The 15517-nt window shown below is 34.9% G+C and overlaps 1 protein-coding gene across 1 annotated transcript in view; it reads right to left on the bottom strand.

Annotated features, from left to right (window-relative positions):
- The window catches only part of LOC124355371 (putative ferric-chelate reductase 1 homolog), a 102825-nt gene extending 90699 nt beyond the window's left edge, over positions 1 to 12126 (bottom strand). The window contains exon 1 of the mRNA XM_046806488.1: positions 11952 to 12126. The gene's annotated coding sequence lies outside the window, so the exon portion shown is untranslated. The remainder of the gene's footprint in view (positions 1 to 11951) is intronic.
- Between the last annotated feature and the right edge of the window lie 3391 nt (positions 12127 to 15517).

The raw sequence follows: 15517 nt of genomic DNA, 5'->3' as shown, positions 1-15517 counted from the left end.
ATGTGATAGGAAGCCGATTATAATTAATACTAAAATAAAAACACTCTAAAATTTTCAAAACTCTGAATAAACGTATTAAGGATCAGTGTGATTTTGTTTAATATAAACAAAATGGCGCCTGTTGAAAATTTTTTAAAGTCAAATAACAAACAACTAGTATAGTTATACAAAAGGACAAGATATCAGTTGATTAGCAGTTTTTATAAAGTCTCCAACGGTACCTTTTGCAACGAAATCCGTCAATGCATAAGCTAGCACGACCACTTTTAAGGTTCGCTTGCACAAGCCAGGAGCAACAATGAGCCGATACCTTTCAACTGTGGCGTGTTTGGTGCTCCCGGCTTGTGCAATCGTACCTTAAAAGTGGCCGTGCCCGCTTGTGCGTTGACGGATAATGAATGGTAAAGTAGTGGTTTGTCATTGAACACAGGATTACGTAAGTGGCATTGCTTGCCGATTAGTAACGAAGCTCGGTGTTGGTATTCCCACTCCGCCCTTATCAACAACCTTTCACATTATCTACCAGGAAGAGCTACAATAATTGCAGTAATAGCTGCTACTGTTGAATCAACTGTTAACAATTTCCATCAGTTTTAACCGTACTAAATTGCGCACCACAACAGTTATCGTCAGTATTTTTTATTATGTTTTTAAGTGTGATTTCCACTAGATAAAAACACACTTTACCAATCCTCCAGCTGCCTAAACGCATCCTTCGGGGAATCTAGTGTCCAAAATAAACGTGAGGACCATCCAACACTTAAATAATTAAGTATCAAAACAAGCTGAAGGATAATTATCGATCTCCTACTCATAGTCATTTCGACCTCCAAAAAGCCAAGGCTGTTATCGTAAAAATTAAACCTGCTAAAAATGTACGCGTCACCATCATCTTGTTTTTACTGGATCATACCCCGAATTGGAGGCAAAGAACGGTTCTCCCAAACGAAAGTAATAGCCTACAGCACACGTTTCTCTTAGACCCACATGTTCCCCTATCCTAATAATAGTACAGATGCGAAAGTGCCTTTGTTTGTTTTGCTTTCACGCGAAAACTATTAAACCTCAATAGGAGTACAATTACTCCAATTTTACATGGACATTTCTAGAGTTCCTGATATGAATATAGGTCTATTCTTATTTTGAAAATCCCTCCGGAATACGCCCCTGAGGTCTCTAAAGTAGCGAAAATTTCATCTTGGTCTCTAAAGTTGCGAAATAGTAATTGAAAGTCTGTTAAATGCAATTAACTGATCTGCGTAAACATTGTTTTATGACCGCAACCATATGTTTAACCACTACTTTCAATTTGTTTACATTTATAGTATAAAAGATTAACGCCACTTCTAATTTGCATTCGCTGTTAACACACATCAAGAAGATATCCAGATAATAAAATTAAAAGTTTTAGTAAAAATATACCTTTAATCTGAGAAAAGTGCTTGGTCAGTACTGTAATATGACAAATATTCTAACTAATACTATAAATTAAAAAGTGGTTTATTCATCAGTAGTGTTTTGACAGAAGTAGGGTTCTCAGACCTGTATGTATGTATGTACATGTTCCTGATCGGGGAAACAAGGTAAACTCAATATTGGCGTCAAAAATTTAACTCGAACCTGAAGTGCTCATATACGTACGTACAAAGCCTACGAAATCGCGATCGAAGCCGCGGGCAACTGCTAGTTACTTCATAATTATGCAGGAAATTGAGTTCTAAGCTGAAGAAACGAAGTTCAACCCCGTACAAATGTATCCCAGTCTTACTAGACGATATTCTTGATCAGTAAAATCATGCGCTATTGTACTATGCACTCCAACATGATTTAAAAACAAATGTTACATATGGAATGCTCAATCTGTCAACAGAACACTTTCCAACCAACCCCTTCACATTTATTTGGAAAATATCAAGCAGACTTATGTGGGGTTGGCCTGCGCGAAATAGTCCGCACTTTTCATTTATGTCCAAATTGCTAGTTCATCAGTTCACAAATATTTCGCTAGTGACTCGTTTTCACTGTTAATTAAACCTAGTGTTACACTAGTCTGAGTAGCGTCTGTAATAAACTAGTTCCTAGCTGGACTGTACGTTTTATTAGTCCAATAAAAAAAGATACATCTACCTTTCATACATATGTATGTTACAGCGTGCAGACAACTTCATGTATTGAAATTGTACCTAAACCTTTGTACATTCCCAGTAGCAGATTCCTTAACATTTTCTACTGATAACAACGTTACTTCGATTTTCTAAATATTATGTTTAACACAGTTTAAAAATACTGGACTAAATTCAGCACTAGCTGGATATAATTAATTATGGATCCATAATTGAGAGCTATTCTATTGATAAGATCTTTGATAGCTCACAATGGTTGGAGTTAAATCTGGTCAGTTATGGTTTCCAAGTATGTTTTACAATTTATCAAAACGGATCGATCTTCGACGTTTTAAAGTCATCCAGGCAAATTCCATTCCAGCCAATTAACCAGTGCATATTATTAATGTAAATTACCTCAAATATAAAGCTTATTCATTTATAAATTCTTGTATTCATTACGAATACGTAATATAAAACAAAAAATAAAGTATTTAAAATCATAAATATTAAAAATCCACTTATAAACAACACAAAATAGTTTAGGATGTTGAAGTTTTTAAAATTTTCGAAAGTATTTTATAAACGTGCCAGCCATAAGAGACTTATTATAGGAACACAGTTTATGCAACTAAACCTAAAATTAATGTTAGTAAATATTCATTTTGAGGTTATGGTCGAACATGAAATCTTCACTTTGAGGTTATGGTTGAATATGAAATCTTCACTTTAAGGTTATGGTCGAACATGAAATAATCCTCACTTTGAGATTATGGTCAAACATGAAATCTTCACTTTGATGTCATGGTGAAACATGAAATCTTCACTTTGAGGTTTGGTCGAACAGGAAACCTATCTTCCTCCAACTACATTGGAAAGGGTAGTTGAAATTGAATACCAAATCGAAACGTCACATGCCGATTTTCACGGGCGGGCAACCGTGTAATGCGAGTTTAACGAGCCGGGGATTGCATGCAAATCCGCACGCGGGATTAGATTGGTTTCGCCACACAGCGACATTCTCCTCGAGGTCGCAAGCTTCTTGCGAGCGAGCTGTACGATGTGACTCAGGTATGCGGCATGTACGTGTTTAAGTGGGGCCACCCGTCGTAACATCACCTTTCAACTTCGGCTTCAGGCTTGCATGAATATGGAATGATTCAGGTATATATTCACTGGCCAATGGCGCAGTGTAGTGGGTACAACGGTTATCGCAAGATAACTAGATCAAGCAACTTCCAGCGTGACTGCTGCTTACAAGCAGCCCGCCTGCCCGGCCATTGGAAGTCACTTTTAAGCCGTTGGTCCCCTGATTAAGTGTTAGACAGGGCTTTTAAGCCCTAACTTCGTCTGGTAAAATAAGACATCTTTATTTTACTTTATGTTGTGTTATCCAAGAAAACCGTGCATACAAAGTTATTTCAAAACCGGGTATTAATTTCGATTTGTATTTTATATAATAAACCAGATTTCTAGACCTATATTCTAACGAGAAAGTCGTCTGTTTTACATTTACCCTACATGAGGGTGTCGGAGTTCATACATTTTGTGAAAGAATGATTCACGCGTTCAAGGAAGAATAAAAGCATCAGGTATAGGTTGTTTCATAACAATACAAGTTGTCGTAAACACTGCATTTGACTTTATTCAACAGTAGAATTAGAGACGTGCTCGTTAACTTTATCTTTATCGGTTCGAGGAATTGTTCGATTAAGATAAGGACTTTCTTTGAAAACACGATCGTGCTTTCCCTTCATTTATTTTAATGAATAGTGACTAATAGAAGAAAGAAACTACAGCTTTAAAACCCTATTCTGAAACTATAATGTATGTTTTATTTGATTCGGTTGGAAAATTCTAGGTCAGTAAGATAATTAGGAAAATAGCTGTCCACCGTTTTTTAACGATCTTGGTCTAAAAGTATATTTCACATCACGTTGGTTATTCCAGAACGGTATAATGGTGTAACAGATTCCAGACCAAAACATCTCTGGATATTTGACAGCAAAATATAACAGACTGATGTTTAGACGTCTGCCACTCGTGTACCATAACCACGGTATCCAGACCAAAACATCTCTGGATATTTGACAGCAAAATATAACAGACTGATGTTTAGACGTCTGCCACTCGTGTACCATAACCACGGTATCCAGACCAAAACATCTCTGGATATTTGACAGCAAAATATAACAGACTGATGTTTAGACCTCTGCCACTCGTGTACCACAACCACGGTATCCAGACCAAAACATCTCTGGATATTTGACAGCAAAATATAACAGACTGATGTTTAGACGTCTACAATTCGTGTACCACAACCACGGTATCCAGACCAAAACATCTCTGGATATTCTACAGCAAAATATAACAGACTGATGTTTAGACTTCTGCCACTCGTGCACCACAACCACGGTATCCAGATCAAAATATATCTTAATATCTGACAGAAAGATATAGGATAACTGACTGATGTATAGACGTCTGCCACTCGGGTACCACAACGACGGTAACTGTAATTATCAATGGCCGAATTGAGCTGCTCTTATGCCTACGTAATTACTTAAAAGTTAAGATGAATGAATCACGGAAGATATACACCGGCCATGCTATTAGCTAAAACCAGCTTTACTTTCATAGTGTCAGTAACTAGGTCAATCCAACGCGACCTTCCTATGTTGGTAACATTTTGAAACCCAACTTTCAATGAAAATGTCATCCTTCGTTCACACCTTCGGTGACTAACTATCTTAAAAAGCATCCTTTTTCTCAAGAACGTAGCTAGGAAAAAGGTTTTTTGGGAGGGGAGGGGTTCAAGACGACTGATGTTTTTTTCGCAGTGGACGGAAAGTAGGGAAGGTGTAGTAAACCTCTCATTTTCCATTTTGTTCCTTAAAAAATTCTTGACCATTTTAATGTTGAGAACGTTGTTTCAACAGTACATGTCAGCGATACAGAATTAATTAAATAATAATAATTGTTTGCTTAAAAGTAATTGGAAAAAGTTGAAAATTGGAGGAGGAGTCTGGACCCCTTGAACCCCCTCTCCGGCTACGTCCTTGTTTATTCTCTAAGGATTAAGTGTGGAAGCAGATTGCACAAACAAGTCAACCTCAATAAACCTCCCTCAAACCCTGACTTCCTGTAGTTATTTATTATACAATATGGACTAGTATTTCACTCCAACCGACAAATATTTATTTAAGAGCGGATATTATTAAATAAACATTAAATTTCCATGTAGGTACTTCATCAATATACAGTACAGTAGATAGACATTTGGATACTTCTACAGAGTGTCCCAGAACTCTCTACCAATACTTTTAGGTATTATTGCTGGACCAAAGACAAACTAAAAATATATTTAAAAATTTACGAAAACAATGATTACACAAATAGCCGCCATTTTGTTTTATCACTTAAACATTTTTAATTTGAAAACAGCTCGTGGTAATAAGTTGAAATTTCGTATATACCTTAGAACTCAAAAATTTAATTGCAGGAAACAAATTTTCTTAGAAGCTTTATTTTCAAACTGGCGGCTTCCTAAAGTCTTTAACGTGAATATCTTAAAAACAACATGTCATAAAAAAGTAACAATTAATTTATTTTAGTGAGACAATTTAATTACAAATCCAATGATACCAAAATTAAGAAAATCGGTAGATAAATTAATAAGGGAGATAATAAGCTTTAAAAAACGAGTACTAACAATATACAGTCATTATTTGACAGCACTGTTTGTGAGCCACAACAATCAGCTGTTTAAATTTTAGTTGCTCTAATCAGCTGATCAAACATTACATTGTTAAACTGTGGTCATAGTACCCTTACCTATAGCAGCATTTAGGGTTCTTTTGATTAAAACATAAAAAGAAATGTTATTATTCCATACAAATAGTAACTTTACTTACACAGAACTTCAAATGAATTTACAGTGTTTTATATTATAACAGAGTACAAACTAATTTTGAATTAAAAAAGTTATTTTTAATATTAGTCGGTTTGATTAAAAAAACTTGAATTAATTAAAGAAGCGTAGGGCAATTAATTGTGAGTATTCTACTCGTATAATGTTGCTTTAATATTTTGATTGTGGACTGTTAGGTTATAGAAATTGATTTCTAAATAAATAATGAAACGAGGTAAATTATAATTCAACAATTAAATTAATTATTAAATTTATTGGTTTAATTATTTGATCTAAGTTTTTTTTACAGCATAGATTAGTTAGCCTGGTATCATTTATTCCAATACTGGCTAATTTTACACAATATATCGCGAAATCCAGGTGAAGTGTAATAAAGAGTTTTCTGATTGTAACTCGGTTACTAGTATTAAACATGTATATAATTAGTATTTTCGTAAAATATACACATAATTTCGTATAGATACAATGATTTCTCCCCACATCAAGTATCGTGAGAGAGCATTTCCAAAAGTTCTGGATTGATAAATTCAATTGATTGAGATGGGAAGGAAACCAGCGGATTGTTGAATGGACGAGGCGCAGGCCGAATCGGACGCGAGCAGGGGTGTCCCCTGGGCGCAAACTAACCTGTGTTGTAATATGTGACAAGAATGGCAACTTTCTCTTGGCCGGCGGCGGCAGCGACCACGCCGTGCATTCCGCCGATACATGGCCGCACACACAATACAGGTGGCAGTGGCAATATTGGGCATAGGTCAAGGGTTCAGCTGAGGAGGCTGTGGGAGAGAGCTGCGTGAAATAATAATTACGAGGGTGATCAGGACAATGTCTAGGCCGATAGCATCACATTTTCGTGCACGATTACACTGCCTGTGAAAATCCACCTGCAAGTTGACATATACTGGTGACGAAATCCAGTACCCTCTTTACTCAGAGATGACATTTTGAGGTTAGGATGTAACTGGATGTTTTTAACAACATTTTATTTATTTACAATCTGTTCAATTTGAGAAGAACATAAAGTAAATATTATATATATAGAAACAACATTAACAATAAAATTAAAATTGAGTTAGATGTTAACCATTGTTAACACTAACATAATTAATTCAAGAACAATTGTTATTGTGTAATTTATTGTAAAATGGTTTGCCCGTTAATAAATAAATAAATAAATAAAGAACCTAAAAGGTAGATCCAGGATGGCAGTTCGGTGGAGTCTGTACACATTTTTGGAATTATAAGGTAGATTTACCGCAAGGTGGTTTGGATGATCTTCTAATCTTGAAAGATAAATGCGACTAAATTTAGTTATTTCTTCTTTGACTATTGGGATGTTCACATCTTCATGTAACGTTTTATTGGATACATATCATGGCGCTTTTGCAATTTTTTTCAACAATTTTGATTGATACCGTCGAAGCATCTCCAGATTTGAATTACTTGCTGTGCCCCATAACTGCACACCATATGTCCATATAGGTTTTAGGATAATTTTATATAATAGTTTCTTGTTCTTCAAACTGAGTTTTGATTTAGAACTGGATGTAAATGCGTGAAGAACTTTTGAAGTTAGAGCTTAATTGAGATATAGGCCTAATTTTGACAACCGTTTGTGAAAGGGGTGTTATTAAAGTAGATTTTTGAAGATAAATTGTAGGATTTTGAAGTCTAAGGTATAACCGACGGTAAATTTGTAAAACTGTTTCAGGCTATGTTGTAATTTAGGTATAACTTTGAGCATGGTTGAAGCTACTTTAGCTGGACATACAATTTTGAAAACAGTTTGAGGATATTGAGGTAGAGTCTGGAAGATAATTTGAAACTAGGATATGAAGAATTCAATATTCCTGGCCATTTCGACAATCCCAGTGGCCTCTTGGATGCTATGGATCCTTGTAAAGGTTTCCAGGTCACATTTCAGCAAACATTAGAGTGACATCATATCGCAGCAATCTACCGACGATACATTCCAATCAGAAATCTCCATATTCCACATAACATTGTAGAATTTATGTGGTTTCAATTACGTAAGGCCTGTTCATTGACTATGTGAAAATTGTAAAGAAATAATCGATCTATTAATTCAACGAGAAAACGATCGATTTCTGAAGTCTACACCTTATTTATCTAATACACCTATCCTTCGTTCTTCATTTGTTTGCGTCTCCTTCAGTCTGTTTTATGAATGCTTTGTGCTAGCGCCTTTGCTATTTACTCTTTTGTCTGTCTATATGATAATAAGAACCAGACTCCGAGGGTGCTTAACGCTTGGACGAAAGAGCGAAGCTTTAATTATTTATTTTTAAATAAGCTTTTAAAAATTCAATTTTAGGTGTATTTTGAGGGTATGAAAATAAAGGTATGTTTATCCAATACTCACCAAAACCAAATCCGAAAAATTGAAATTTTGTTCCGGTTTGCTTTTGCTTGTATGTATGTATTGTAGTTCTTACTTTTTTTTGCAAATTTCAATACAACTCAGCGCGAATTACTCAAAAATGAAACATTTAAATTTTGAATCATTTTAAAGTTTCCCAACTTTACTGCAATGTAGGCTATGGTATAATAAAACACCTGCCTTTCATCGTTTTAAACATGACGTCAAAATACAATTCCACATGTGGTCTACTACAAACAGTAAGCTGTAATTCGACAATCAACATTTGTTCAGTGTTACCACCTGTGAGGAAAACTAGCACGGACAATTACCCCCAAATCAAGACAAAAACTTTAAACCCGTCTACAGTAAAAAAGCTTAAATTGCGATATATGGCTCATTTTCTTCTTTCACCTACACGGGGGCACATCAATGTAAATTCTGACTTGGTAAGATCTATTATACAGAGATTTGCCCATTTATAGGTTTGATTCTTGTGCATGTCCCCTTCCATTTAATTTCAAATCATGGTAAAAAAACTAACTAGTGCTAGAAACTCAACTATTTTTTTTCAAATATCATACACAAAACTTATATAAAATGGTGCAATTTATACTTCATGTACACTGGAATCCTAATTAAAAATATCGTTAGACTTGTTAGCACCCCAATTTCCAAAGTGTAGAGTACAGAGAATGCCTAATTTGAAGTAAGATAGTAAATTGAAAACACTATTTTTCGGAACCAGCACCATGGGTTTTTTGTAAAAATCTACGCATTTCGCTCCCAATGAGAAAAGTGAAAAAAAACGTTTTAAAGTGTAAATCTTATGACTTTAGAGGGTTATGGCATGATATGCGTTCTTTTCTACCCCTTAAGAAGAATAAATAGCAGGAAATAAATCAACATCATCTACTCGTATATCTACATCTATATCATCTAGCATCTTTTATCATTATAACAATACAGAATTCAGAAGTTAAAAGACATTATTTCTGAACAAAACAATTTAATAAGACAGAGGAAAGCTTCAAACGATGTTCATACGATAATTGGGGGAAACAGGATTATCCGGATATTTGCCATAGTTCAGTGATACAAACAACGAGTATTTTCTTTATTTTTTTTGTATCACTGAACGATGCAAATGTCCGGAAAATCCTGTTACCTGCACAATCCTTCCATCGTCAAAAACAAACTTCAAACAAAGAATACGATAATTATTTAGTCTTTTGTATATACTAAAAATATACAAAATATTGCAAAGTCTTTTGAACAACTAAAGGATTTAAAGCACTCTTATAGCAGTTGAGATCCACTCCTTTGTTAATTGGAAAGTCGTTCAAGTTTGATTTTTGTAAAATGTCTTAAATAAAGATTGAAACATTTCAAAACATACGGAATCGAGGTGTTAGCTTAGGAATTCTATTCCTCATTCTTAGTACATTTTGGATTTGACTTGACTGAATGGGTACTTCCATTGCTCCTTCGTACAGTCAGAATAGAGCCAAAGGAGCCGCATATACCGAGACGGTGTCTCTCACTACTTAGCCACTCACCCGGCCATCGCCGATACCCTGATACGTTCCTGCACGAGCCACCTGCCTCTTGGCATTCTTCGCGGGTAATCGACGGTTTCACTTTCCGCCGAAGAGCCGTTATCCTCTTTTCGCTGTTCACTGCCCGATAACGGCATCTGTGTCCGATACTGCCGCAGAGCCGGGACCGCTCCGTCATCTTGTCTCGCACGTAATATCAGATTACAGTGATTGCTGAGTTCACTGTTTATTTATGCAAAACTTTCATTCGTAAAAAATTGCTTACAGTCTAAATCTGAAAAAAAAATGTTTCTACACACCAACATTCTTTGAATATTTATTTTATTATTTTTCATTGAACTGAATTAATATTATTGTACACTCCTTTGTTTGAGGTTTATTTTTGACGATGGAAGGATTGTGAAGGAAACAGGATTTTTCCGGACATTTGCCATCGTTTAGTGAAACAAAAAAAATCAGTAAACCTACGTTTCGAGATCTGCATCTAATCTCTTCTTCGGGTAAATAACTAACCTAACACGTCTGTTACGTTAGTTATTTATCTGAAGAAGAGTTGCAGATCTCGAAACGTAATGTTACTGATTTTTTGTTTCACTGAACGATGGTAAATGTCCGGAAAACTATTGTACACTGTATAAAATACACAATTCTACGTTACGTGTTTCAAACGTTCAGATGTTCTTTTGAAATGTTTTCGTGATTTGTAAAAATACTAATATCCAAGAAAATATAACACGCTTTAAACGTAATTTGGTAGACATAAAAATGTTTAATGGAGTTAAAAATAATTCAACATTGATATAATCGTTCAACTCACATATTTGAGGCCACAGAAACAAAAACTAACATATGAAACGATGGAACATTAGTTAAAATGTTGTAAATTAATTAATAATTTCTTTTTTGTACACCAAGTACAAAGACGTAATCAGGGTCACAAGACACTTTCATGCATTTATCCTTTAACAGAATACGTAACCTTAAATATTGTGAAAAGAATTAACAGGCAAACATTAAATGTAATGGAATTTCTCCCGATAGTATTCACAACAATACTGTCCGCATTTGTATAGTTAGGCCTAATACTGTAAAAACACGATTTATGTCAAATATAAAGGATAGGAAAAACCAGAGGCTAAATTCAATTAATATTTAAATTGAATAAGTAAGTTCAATTGTTGCTTGATATTTTTAGTCCAGTATTAAAAAGATTTAATGATCCAGAAAATGAAACGCATTGGTTTGTACAATATACTTCATTTCACTAATTTCTAGCCCATCATCGTATTTTACTATATACATTTCAATCATTACAAATATTTATTATACTGTTGATGTTTCTGATTGGAAATATTGGAAAATTCTGAGGACATTTCCAAGAAAATATTTTTGAAAATATATCAAAGACGTATACATCATCTATGAGCAAAGTATACATCGCATTTACAATATGTTGAAATTTTTTAGTTCAGTATGAAAAATATGTACATCTTTATAAACTGACGAAACACATTTATTTGCACAATATTTTTCATTTCACTAATTTCTAGCATTTCCTTAAGTTTATTTCATTATCGTACATAATACTATATAAAATATTCCAAATATTCATTCTTCTGTTGATATTTCTAATTGGAAAGATACTCATTTCCAAGAAAATATATTTAAAATATATCAAAGACGTATACATCATCGATGAGCAAAGTATACATTGCATTTACAATATTACTCATTACAGGTTGTCAAGCTGTTATTCTGCTATGCTGTCATGTTGATCTTTCAATACACTTTGACCTAATTAGAGTATGCGGAGTTCTTTGATTTACTACTGAAATACAAACACACACAGCCACACGTATATTGCGTTTGTTTACAATGGAGCGGCGAAATTTCAAATGCACACAGGCGATAATAACGCTCCTACCCAGCAGACTTTCATATTCTTAGCTTAATTTTACTTAAAATGTGAACTGACTTACTTCAGCAATGCTATCCAAAGGCAACAATATAGTTTCCGTAGTCACACACGCACACTCACAGTCACAACTTTACTAAGTCAGCTGTTGTATTGTTGAAGTCACCACACCACCGTTTCCAGGCAACTCGAGTCCTTCTAACCTCACTTCACTTTGACGTGACAACGGGAACGGTGGGACTGCGCGTGGCAATGTAGTTTCTGGTTTGTCCGCTGACTCACCTAGCGCCACCTGACAGACAGATACCTTCACCGTCCAAGGTTACAGGATTCTTTTCTTCTTACACTCCTCACTCGACCCCCGTCACTTGTCCAGTTCCGGTGAATGTGTTGAGTTGAGTGTACTTCTGAAGGTTGCACCTATTGGGTTTTCTAGAGCTAATTCATTTTAGGACAAACAGGCCGAGAAGAAAAATTTATGTATCTAGCTAGTGTCGGTCTAACTACCACCAGAAAGGTTTGCTTCCCAACAGTTGCAGTCCTGTGTTGTGTTTATTTATGATTATGAATTACCAAATTTAAGTCAGCTACCTTTGTAACGTTGAAAAATACCAAGATTTTTTCGTACGGTTTAATTCTGTTTGAGTTAATAAAAAGAAGAAAGGAGTACCTAAGGATCCGACAGAACATAGCGAAAGGCCAATCGCAAAGACGAATGGATTGACTTTCACCTTTTAACCAAAAATTCAACAGAGATCTTCCATGAATCAAGAGAATGTACTTTGTTTGAATTGTTTCTAGGACTTTTTATCAATAGTTATTGAACGAACAAAATAGACAGAAGACCCAAGGACGAACTGCCCTTTGACCCCAAAATCAATTCTTGGACAATGAAGAATCCGTGTACCAAGTTTCGAGTCTCTAGAACCTTTCTATCAAGAGTTATTGCACGAAAAAAACAGACAGAAGAACCAAGGACGAACTGCCCTTTGACCCCAAAATCAATTCTTGGACAATGAAGAATCCGTGTACCAAGTTTCGAGTCTCTAGAACCTTTCTATCAAGAGTTATTGCACGAACAAAACAGACAGAAGAACCAAGGACGAACTGCCCTTTGACCCCAAAATCAATTCTTGGACAATGCAGAATCCGTGTACCAAGTTTCGAGTCTCTAGAACCTTTCTATCAAGAGTTATTGCACGAAAAAAACAGACAGAAGAACCAAGGACGAACTGCCCTTTGACCCCAAAATCAATTCTTGGACCAAGAAGAATCCGAATTATCTGACAGTCAAACGAAAGGGCTACCCATTGACCTTTCCACACCAAAATCAATGTGTGTACTTAACTAAATTTATATACAAGATGAGTACAAGTGTACTGTTTTTGAGAACGTAGTTAATTTTATAAGTAGGCCTATATATGAAAAAATGGTTATTTAATTTACATCTATACTGTTATTCTCGCGTGGGTGATTAAATAATTTGGGATTGGTCACGTTATGGAGCTTAAGATTCATTATTTTATTTAAAAACATTTAATTTTCAAAACCAATTCAATTGAGCAAGTTTTTACTTACGGCGGTAGGTGCATGTTATGCCAACGCACATCACACATTTTTTTATCCGATTCAATAAAAAAGTATATTTTTTCAAATTTTTAACTATTGTAATATAATATAATATAATCAGTGTGAAGTTTCTTCTTCCATAGCATACACATTAGTTTTCACGTACTTTTATGATCTTATAAACCATGACCTTATAAGACAAATAATGTAAAAATATTCGCTATCGCTCAGCCACATCCTATGGCTTCACCGAACCACGGGAAGATAGTAGAGATATCGTGCAGGCAGATAGATAGAAAGTCACCAATACAAATTTCCCAACCCGTCGACTGATAGGCTATGCTAACGCTCAGCCAATTAAATATGTCTTAGTATAAGAGCCCATCATTTATAAATCTTGATTACAAATTGTTGACCAAAGAATACCAAAATGGACAGCGATTTTTATTTTGCCTCCGACAATGGTATTATATATCACAAAAAGTAATTTTAGGTTAAATATCAATATGTACTTACGCAATTAGAAATGTTTTCTCGCTCTTAATGTGGCGGAGGAGGAATTGACACTGCTGGTGACGTCATTATTTAAAAACGTTTATTCGGTAACGAAAAAACAACAAACAATAAAAGAATGATACAGATACGAAAACAATTTCTATGAAATAATGTTAAAGAGTACACTTAATCTAAACTGGTATTTTACTGAACTAACACTACCTACTTACACTACGTTTTATAAATTATTACATTACAACACATTAAGCAAATTCATTTGTTTCATAGGAACTTGAATCTCAGGTCATGTTTGACTCTGTTGTGCCATTTATGTTTCTGAAGTGGGGTTAAGTTTGGTAATTAATTTGATTTACTCAATGTAATGTTTGCATTGTGTACGGAATTCTTTTGAAGTTTCTTTGTTTACGCATTTGGGTCAAATGGTATTCATTCTCTGTTATTTGCACCCTTTAGCCTATCTTATCGCGTTATCTTATCGCAACGGTCAGTGTTTCGAAACTCTGCAACATTCTCATTCGAATTGAGTCTAAATAGAAAAAGTTTACAAGATAATTGTTTTCAGGTTATCGCGTCAATGAGGAATTGGCACGTGGGGTTTCCCCACTGTCTGGTTCTCCCTCGGACTGAGGTTCCGTCTTGGATTCTAGCAAAGAGGAGGCTGTTGGAGCGATCATGACAAGGCCTCCACCAACTCCTCCACCCCCGCCGCCGCCGCCGCAAAGCCGCCTCCGATACCTGCTGACACACACAAACAATCGGTAGTGATGAGATAATCGAATACAATAAATGACTCGAATAGATTGCAAAGCATTCGAATGAACAACCGGTAAAAAGTATCCCACTATTTTTGTAAATCCATTCACTACAAATTATTTTTATTACTTTGAGCTTTCTAGGCCTGTTTCTGTGGTTTAAGTTGATACTATGCTTAGCGTTTCGAGGAATTATCCAACAAGATTCAGTGTTCATCATAGTTGGTAAAGTGCCATCACGATTAAGTCACCAAAGTTATTTTCAGTTCCTGAAATAGTAAGGTATTGAGTAAAATGTATTTCAGGACAAAAGCGAATATTGGTTTTTATCACCCACTTGTGAGAAAATTGTATACATTTACTACAGGATATTCGTTAAAAGTATTAATTTTCTAAAAAACCATTGGCAAAAATGCGTTCGATCAAACCACTCATGATTACTAGCAGTTTCCCGCGGCTTTGCACGCAATAAATTTGGAAAAAACAGGTATACCATGAGCGTATTCTTTTTAAATGACATTCCATACAATCCTGAGATAAGTGATAGTCACTGAAATATATTCTAACCTCTAGATTCATTTTAGATTTAGGTTAAAAGAGAAGCTTTGAAGTCGGAAAGTGAAATAATTTTTGTAAGTAAGACTGGAATGGAATTACTCTAAAATATTTAATGATATTTTATTGAATATAACAAAATATAACGATAAAATATTAACGATTTCAGTAACAATTAAACTATTTTTCAGTGTGGAGAAATAATATTTCTAAAGGGAGACTAAAGTTGAAATAATAA

Source organism: Homalodisca vitripennis, chromosome 2 (assembly GCF_021130785.1).
Source record: "Homalodisca vitripennis isolate AUS2020 chromosome 2, UT_GWSS_2.1, whole genome shotgun sequence".
NCBI lineage: Eukaryota > Metazoa > Arthropoda > Insecta > Hemiptera > Cicadellidae > Homalodisca > Homalodisca vitripennis.
Note: the sequence above shows the minus strand (reverse complement) of the source record. Positions and strands in the feature narration are given on the sequence as shown.